This window comes from Hibiscus syriacus, unplaced genomic scaffold, assembly GCF_006381635.1.
Source record: "Hibiscus syriacus cultivar Baekdansim isolate YM2019G1 unplaced genomic scaffold, ASM638163v2 tig00112737_pilon, whole genome shotgun sequence".
NCBI classification, from domain to species: Eukaryota; Viridiplantae; Streptophyta; class Magnoliopsida; order Malvales; family Malvaceae; genus Hibiscus; species Hibiscus syriacus.
In genome coordinates, this window is record NW_024063391.1 from 9,530 (window position 1) to 17,890 (window position 8,361).

General features: G+C 34.6%; 1 pseudogene; it reads right to left on the minus strand.

Annotated features, from left to right (window-relative positions):
* Positions 1 to 2,908: 2,908 nt before the first annotated feature.
* LOC120182727 lies at positions 2,909 to 6,044 on the minus strand (annotated as a pseudogene).
* Between the last annotated feature and the right edge of the window lie 2,317 nt (positions 6,045 to 8,361).

The window sequence follows — 8,361 nt, forward strand, 5'->3', positions numbered from 1 at the left end:
TCTTCCTAATTAGGATACCTCATTATTCATCAAAGATGTGTGTGCTTAACTGGATTTTTAGGGTTGTTACAATCTAATATCCCACTTGCTCATAAAAACACCATGCCCCCAAAACTACCAGATTCTGTAACTTGCTCTTTGGTATCCCACAGTTCTTAGTGGCATGCCCCAAGCTTCATATTCATGGCTCTCACTCTTTCTATAGGTACGAACGGGGTGGCTTCAATTTACCTTCAATATTTTTTTCACGAAATCTTCCGCAAATTACCCCTTACTTTAGGATTGATGTATGTAATAATGTTCAAATTAAAGCAGTGCAAATGAAAATGTAGATGCAAAATGCAAATGAAAAAGGTGTTAATTCCATAAATGACCATTACAGAACAACCTTTATTTAGACAACAAGGTTTTATTACACCAGGTTGTCAAAATAAAATTATGATTCTTCATTTCCTTGAGACGTACTCTTCATGTGATCTAACATTGCACCCAAAGTTGTCGGTGTACTTTATCACATTTAACGACACATGATGTCCTTACATTATTTATGGTTGAATCTTGAGATCTCCATTTTTCTTCCAATGTAAAATGGTTTTTATGTCTTCGTGAAGGGTCTTTTTGTCCTTAATCTGATTGTATCTGTCTCCTGAGGGAGCATCTCGGCCTTTGCGTCTTCAAAGGAAGTTTTCGCTAAGCTTCAAATTTCTTCATTCATCATATTTTTTTTCTTCATGGATCATTTGAGCATCTTTTGATCTCCTGAGTTTGACTACATGGCTAAGAATTTATTTTCTCATTATGAACAACCTTCTTATTTAGTCAATCACTTGCGAATTAACACATTTGGATGTCATGAATATGGAAATACAATAAAATCAAAATAAAATAGACACAAAATAAAAATGGGTTAGTACACATAAGATAAACAACAAGAAAGTAAGTACTATAAGCAAAAAATAAAGCCTACCCTCACATGTTGACTACCCATACATGGTATGATAAATCCTACCCAAACATGCTTTCTACCCACATGCTTTATTATTCACAAAAAATCCTAACTGAATGATATCTAATTCGCATACTTGTTTGAAAAATAAACCTAATCGCATGATCTCTAGTTCTCATACATTTATTCGGAAAGCGAAATTAAATGACTCAAAAAGCTTTTCCTTGTGTACTCTCACGGGATTCTTAAGGTTCGGGTTAAGCTCTAATTAAGCTCGAATTTTTAAGTTTAGTATATGCTGGGTTCGGCTCTAAAGTAACTCTCACGGGATTCTCTAGTCCCTATTTTTATTTAACTTTATTGTGGTTCTTACTATGCTTTTTTTTAATTTAATTCTTGTATAATTTGGTTTATATTTCTTTTCATTTTTACCATGTATGTATATTTATATATGTTTTTATGTAAGTATATGTTATATCATATTATATATGTATATATCTATTAAATATATCTTAACCCTTATATATTTATATATATATATATATTATTAATTTTTATTTTATTTTGTTCGATAGGGTTCATTTATTTTAATTTATAAAATGTCCACTTATCAATATTTTTTACTTAACAATAATATATTTTGAATATTTTATTCGAATTTTTTCAAGAACTTTGGTTTATAGAATGGGTGTGAAAAACACCGCTTGATTGAAGTAGTGTAATTCGATACGACATTCTAACAAAATGTGAACATTAAATAAATCAAATCTATTTTTAATGATAATCAATTCAGTTTTATTCAAATGATGCAATATGTGTTGTTTTAAATAACAATTTATTTTATTTTATGTAAATGTCTATTTTTAATTTATATTCGATTCAAGTTTTTATCGAGGAGGAAATATTCTTTACATATAAGAAATAGATGAGACAGTTTTTCCGATGGAGGATTGTTAATCTCAAGATTTCTTTTCAAGTTAAAGAATTTTTCCTAACAAATAAGTTGAAGCAAATTAATTAACTTTAATAAATTGATCATATTTTAACTTCCTATTCAATTTATAATTTCCACCATTTATGACAAAGTGTAAACGATTAAGTATCAATTTTTGGGCGTTGTGGGGGTTCTTATCATTCCCCACGCGTAATCGACTCTTGAAGTCGTTAAATTGAATCTTTGATAAACGCATACCAATTTTTATCTAAAAAATTATTTTTCTTAAAATTGTTTTAAAAGACGTTTTAGGTATTCGACCTACATAGCTCAAAGGTCTATGACGACTCCAATTCAAAATTTTCAAATCAATTCAAAATTTTCAAATTAATTCAAAATCGTCAATTTTTCAAATATAATCATAATTGTTTTTTTTAAACTTAATTGCGTTTTTTCACAAAAAAAAATAGTTATCACAATAACAATGCAAAATTCCATGTATATATTTCATTATATGCCCTTTTCCAAGCTCGTTACAACATAAATCATTGTAGTCCTTGCTTTTCAAAGTCAACGTCAAAGACGCCAACATGATATATCGTTGTTTATCCAATCCTTTTCCATTCGGCCAATAATTGAACGGAGTCGAGTTTGAATATTACCGAATTTTAAAAAATTAAATTGAGCTTGAGTTAATTTAAAAGTTTGTGAGTTTAAAATTATCAAGTTTGACTTTAAATAAAAAATTAAACCACGAGCTTGGGCTTGAAAAAAAAATTAGACGTGAAACATTCTCAGACTTAGCTCGATTGAAACTCGAACTCGAACTTGAGCTCGAATCTGAACCTTAAGTACATAAAAATCTTATACTGTTCGCGAGCTTTATTTGTTTCGAGTTGCTCGATGTCTTTTCGAATCAAGTATCAAATAGCTCGTTTCATCTCATTAAGAACTTGAATCAAATCTATTTAAATCAAGTATTAATTGAATTTTAATCAAATTAAATTCGAATAGATTGCTATCTCATTTAGGGTCTTAGTAGCAACCACCGGATTTACATTAAAGAAGCATCCATGCATGGGATTTGGATAAATTACAAATTAGTGTGAGAAACTGCAAGTGGGCTGGCAGGTAAGCAAATCAATTCAGCTGGGCCCACCACCAATAGAGTCTGCACTTTGGTGGTTTACGTTATTAGGATCCATCCGAGGTGAAGTATGAAGTTGCTGCTCCGACCTAGCCTGCTGCCGTCTTGTTATGCACCGTAGGATCTCCAAAACGACGGAACTCCCACTCATCGTGACACCAAATCCGGAAAACACGGCGAGGAGAATTGATAGAATTGCTTGTATTTTCACCTGCACATTAACATGTTCCATTTTGTTAGACCCAAAAAATGTGAGCATCCGCGGTTTGAGTCCTAACGTCTGAAACATGAGCAGTGGAGGATCTAGAAATTAAAAAATAGGAGTCCAAAATTTTAATAACCTATTCTAAAAAAATTTGGGTATGCAAATTTTCTTATTTTTTCTATTCCTATTTACAAATTAAACTAAATTTAACATTTTTCTCAAAATAATGGTTGTGCAATAGATCCCGAGCCATGTACATCCACCCTTGATAGACACTTACCGTCGAATAAAATATATGGGCAAAGGCAACCACCAAAACAAATTGAATCGCTGCGTAAAGCCACACAAATCTCCGCGTCACTGAATACGAAAAGCGTGTTAATCGGACATCGACAATGGTAACTAATACAGCTGAAGTGCGCGAGCCTACCCATTGTGGACGAAACCATGGATGAAAGAAGGCCTAGCACACAAGAACATGGAAGAGCTACTGCAATTGCACGGATGCCCATTTCTCCCATCTGCACCCAAACCAACGATATATCAAAGTAGTAGTAAAACAGGGGAAATATATGAATGAGCAACTGTTTATCCTACCATAAACTGCTCAAGAAAACAAAAATACGACAGCATGCTGATGAAAAGAAGCACAGGGACCTCATGCCAAACCCTGCAAACATCTAGCCGAGATTGTTACTTCCCCATTATTTATCGAGTTCGCAGTATACACGATTACGAAAACATTGAAATACGACAGGCCATCGATGAGGAGAAAATTGAGTGAGTCGGAAACGAATCCATAATTTACCTGTATCCTGGAACATCAGGCTGAAGACCTCTGATAGCTGCAGCAGCATTTCGAGACCGAGTACTTTGGATTCGTAAAAGAGTGACAGGTAGGTTCTGGACCTCTTGCTTACACACATCACAGGTCTTGTTCCCTTTGATGGTAAACCATTTCACGGCACAGTCTTTGTGGGCTAAAGCGAGTTCGCCTTTGCAGCTGCACTCCAACTTAAGCGTTTCGCCTCCTTCGCATAGTTCAACCATACAAATTCGACAAACAGCCTCTTCTTCGGGTATGTCCTCACCATCACTGTCTTCTGTACAAACATTGTTAAAACATCAGAGTTGTGCATACACGTACATAAATGCATAGACAAAGACAACGAAGTACCAGCATCAGGTCCAACAGAAGAGTTCGAACTTATTTCTCCTTCCTTTACTCGTGGAGTCGACAGAACTACTCGAAAAAACGAATCCATTCTCCTTAAGTTTCCCTCTTTGCGGTTGACAGGAACTGAAAGTGAGCGAGAAAACCGTTGTATACCGCCTTTTTTCTGCAAAGGAACTAACAACTTCAAGTAACAAACATTCAATATCCGGGAATTATTTTATGAACAAGTAAGTTTTGTTTCACTTTAATATATATAGTATCATAGTCTCTTCATTTAACATAAAGAATTAGATCCAACAAATAACTTTGTCACAATCATTACAGGAATATCACAAAAACTGACACTAGAACTTACAGAGCCACCTACGCTTCCAATGCTTCCGGACTCGGAGTTCGAATGTGTAATACAAGTTACCGGAAACGATGATGTCCTTTTCATCCTTGGACTTCGAAATATCTTTGAAAGCGACAATGTCCTTGCAATGGAGGGTTTCTCCCTTCGGGAAGTGGAGAAAATCCGGAGCAAAGATTGCAGCCTTTTCAACATCCAAATCAGGATTTCTATTCTTGAAGCTTAGTTTCGGTAAGAGACTCTTCAAGGACGATTTGCCTCTCGATGTCGAAGGACCGGTGATCCAGTAATCCTCGAATCGGATGGACTAGGTGTCAAGAGAAAATTCACTTTCCTGGGAGTCAACAAGGTGTTGGGGGCATTTTCATGGTGACAGATTCTTGAAAGGGGTCTTCCAAAGTTCTCGATGGTATCTCTAAAACGAGATCGCTTCGCTTTCGATGATGAGCACGAGTCGTTTCCTCGGCTATTACTGATGAATCTTCAACCTGAAAAACAAAAAAAAACAATGATTATCATTATGCAAGAAAATATAAAAAAAACTTTAGATACTTGTAGTAACTATATTATCAGGCTAACCATATGTATACATACAGTATGCAGAAGAACTGCAGATTTTAATGCAAGGGGAACTGAAAACTACTTCGCATTGGCACATATGTACCAAAAGATATTTATATAAGAACAAGATGAACAGGATTTAACGGACCCAAATTCTATAATTCATCCTCTAACATATATTATGCATCTTTCCCCGAAAACATGGAGGGGGAACTTATGTAAAACATCCAAAATCAAAATTCAAAGGTTCTGAACGGATGCAGGGAAGTAGACCAACCCATTGGTTTTTTTGCAACAAGAAAATGAATTCAAACATGAAAACAATCAAATCATAGCTGAAGGTGGCCATGAAAGTACTCTACATGGTCTAAATTCAGACACGGTGAACATGAAACTACACGAGTCAAAGCTGAAAGAAAATAAGCTGGAAATACCTGCAGAACATTATGTTCCTCCTCCAGAGCTGTCTCTTGAGACCCCATTTTTTGTAATCAACAAAATCAAATAAACCCACAGGCACTGAAGAGGAATCGAGTAAAGATGAAGATAAAAGTTGGGGTTTTTTAAGGTTACTTTTTCAAGTGTGGGAGGTGAAGAAGTTTGATGTAATGAAAAGCAATGTTCTCATTCAAGAAAAAGCTGGTGGGAGAATATGGATATGGCCTACTTACCGACATTCTCCTCCACAAACTACAGTCCACAGCATCAACTGATTTCATAAATTAACACTTTTTTTTATAAAAAAAACATATTATTTATGATATTCTCTGGCAAAGTTACTATGCCCCCATCAATGATGATAATAGGAAAAAGGAAACAAACGTAGCCGAGGGTGAAACTTGATGACAACGATGATGATAATTTTAATCATGCTACAATTTTTTCTGGTCCTTGCCCGAAAAAACTAGGGTTAACTCATATATGGATTTAGTAATAAACAGGTCATATTTTAAACAAATTATAAATATATCATTCAATTAAAATATTATAATAAATAGTTTATTGTTAAAATTGATGTGACCCAGTTCAATAATATGTTTCATACCTAAATCCTATCAATTCTATCCGTTATTTTATAATCTAAAACATTTTAATAAACTTAAAATAAAAGGATAACTTTCGTTCTTGTAGTAAATCTAATTTATCATTTTTACGCCTATTGTATTTTCGTATCAATTTAGTCTTCAAAGTTACTCAATTGTATCACTTTAAACCTTAAATGCTAAATCTTAATCCCTAAACCATAACTCCATAGCCTCTAAAATAAATCCTAACCCTAAACCTTATCTTAGTATTTATTATTTAGGGTATTAAGTTAGGGTAAGATATATATAATATAAAACAACTTTGAGGCTAAATTGATGCGAAAATATGATAGAGGCAAAAATTTTAAGTCTACTACATGAACAAAAGTTTTCTTAAGCCTAAATTTAACTATTTATATTTAAAAATCCTATAAATTTAATTTTTTATGATACTATCAAACAAGTAGGAACATTTGATTAAAGTGGTGGTTGGATAATTACACTCTTTCATGGAAAATCAATAAGTTATTGTTAAATTGTTATTATACCATGAAAGTGATATAATATTTATGCGAAAATAATAATGACTAAAATAATGAAAATTAAAAAAAATAAAGGTTAAATTTATCGAATCATTTTAAATTAAGAAATATTTAATAGATTATAGACGTTTTCAGGATATACTAATTTGTTTTTTAAATAAATGCAATTTTTATATATCTAAAAAGAAAAAAAAGGTAATACAATAAACAACCCCTCACTCCAACAACTTAAACATTCCAGCCCCAAGCTTTACACCTAGACCCTCCCAATAGTCTTGTAAACACTAATTTTTTTCTTATTATTATTATTATTATTATTATTATTATATATCATTATTATTAAATAAATATATATATATATACAAAGGCCCAAGATCGGGGCCTGATTACAACTCTGGCCCAACAGTAACCAAACACGATGGCCCAGATCCCAGAAGCCCTAGGGTTTCACAACCCTAGGTTTATATCCCGGCCGCCACCTCCAAGCTTCAAGAACATCCACGCGGCGCCACCACTGCCTCCAGCTGCCTTGCCGACGCTTCAGTTCCAGATGGTCCAACCAGTTGCTGCCGACGCTGCTGCTTCCACGACGCCGGCCTCATCGAGCTTTCCAGAAGCCAGCTGCCTCACCAAATCAGAGCTCTATGGTGAGTCACCGCCGTAGCTTGGTGACTCACCAAAGATGCTACCCATGGGACCGGTCTGAGGAGTACACTATGGTGGCTATAAAAGCCACCACTGAACCTGCAAAGAAAAAAAAAATCGGAAAACAGAAAACAAAAAAAAAAAACGAAAGGAAGGGATAACCACAGCAAGCCAAAATAGAGACCAACAACCACGGAGCAACCAAACAGAGAGCAGAATACGAGAATAATCAACAACCAATAACCAAAAGAAGAGGAAAAGGAGCATCTTACCATTGTAGAAGCCTTTAAACCGTCTGGAACCACCAGAATTATTGTAAAACCGAAGGTAAAACCTTCGATTTATTTTAGATCTATAACGATCTAGAGCTTTTTAGGACAAACGGAGGCCATATTTGGCCTTAGAAGGTCGAGATCTATGCTCTAGAGTAATTTAGGAGTTCCGGCCACCGTGAGCGGTGGCCGGCGGTGACGATCGGCGCCGGAAACGGAGGCCGGTCTTCTCTTCCGGCGAGAGAAAACGAGAGCTTCTCTCTCTAAAGAGAGAGAAGCAAAACCAGAGAAGTGAGAAAAATGGCCCTTAGGGCCGGCTTAAATGGGTATAAATACCCTCATCAAAACGACGCCGTTTTGGTGAGGGTATCTGTGTAATTTCACATATGGGTAAACCATTTCCGCAGTCACTATAGTTTGTAATCCTTACGATTTAGTCACTGAAATTAATTTCTGAACATTTTAATTCAGTTTTTGAATTTTATTTTATTATGTTTTAGTCTTTACTAGTATTAAATAATATATTTAGGTAAATATCAAATTTAGTCCCTTATA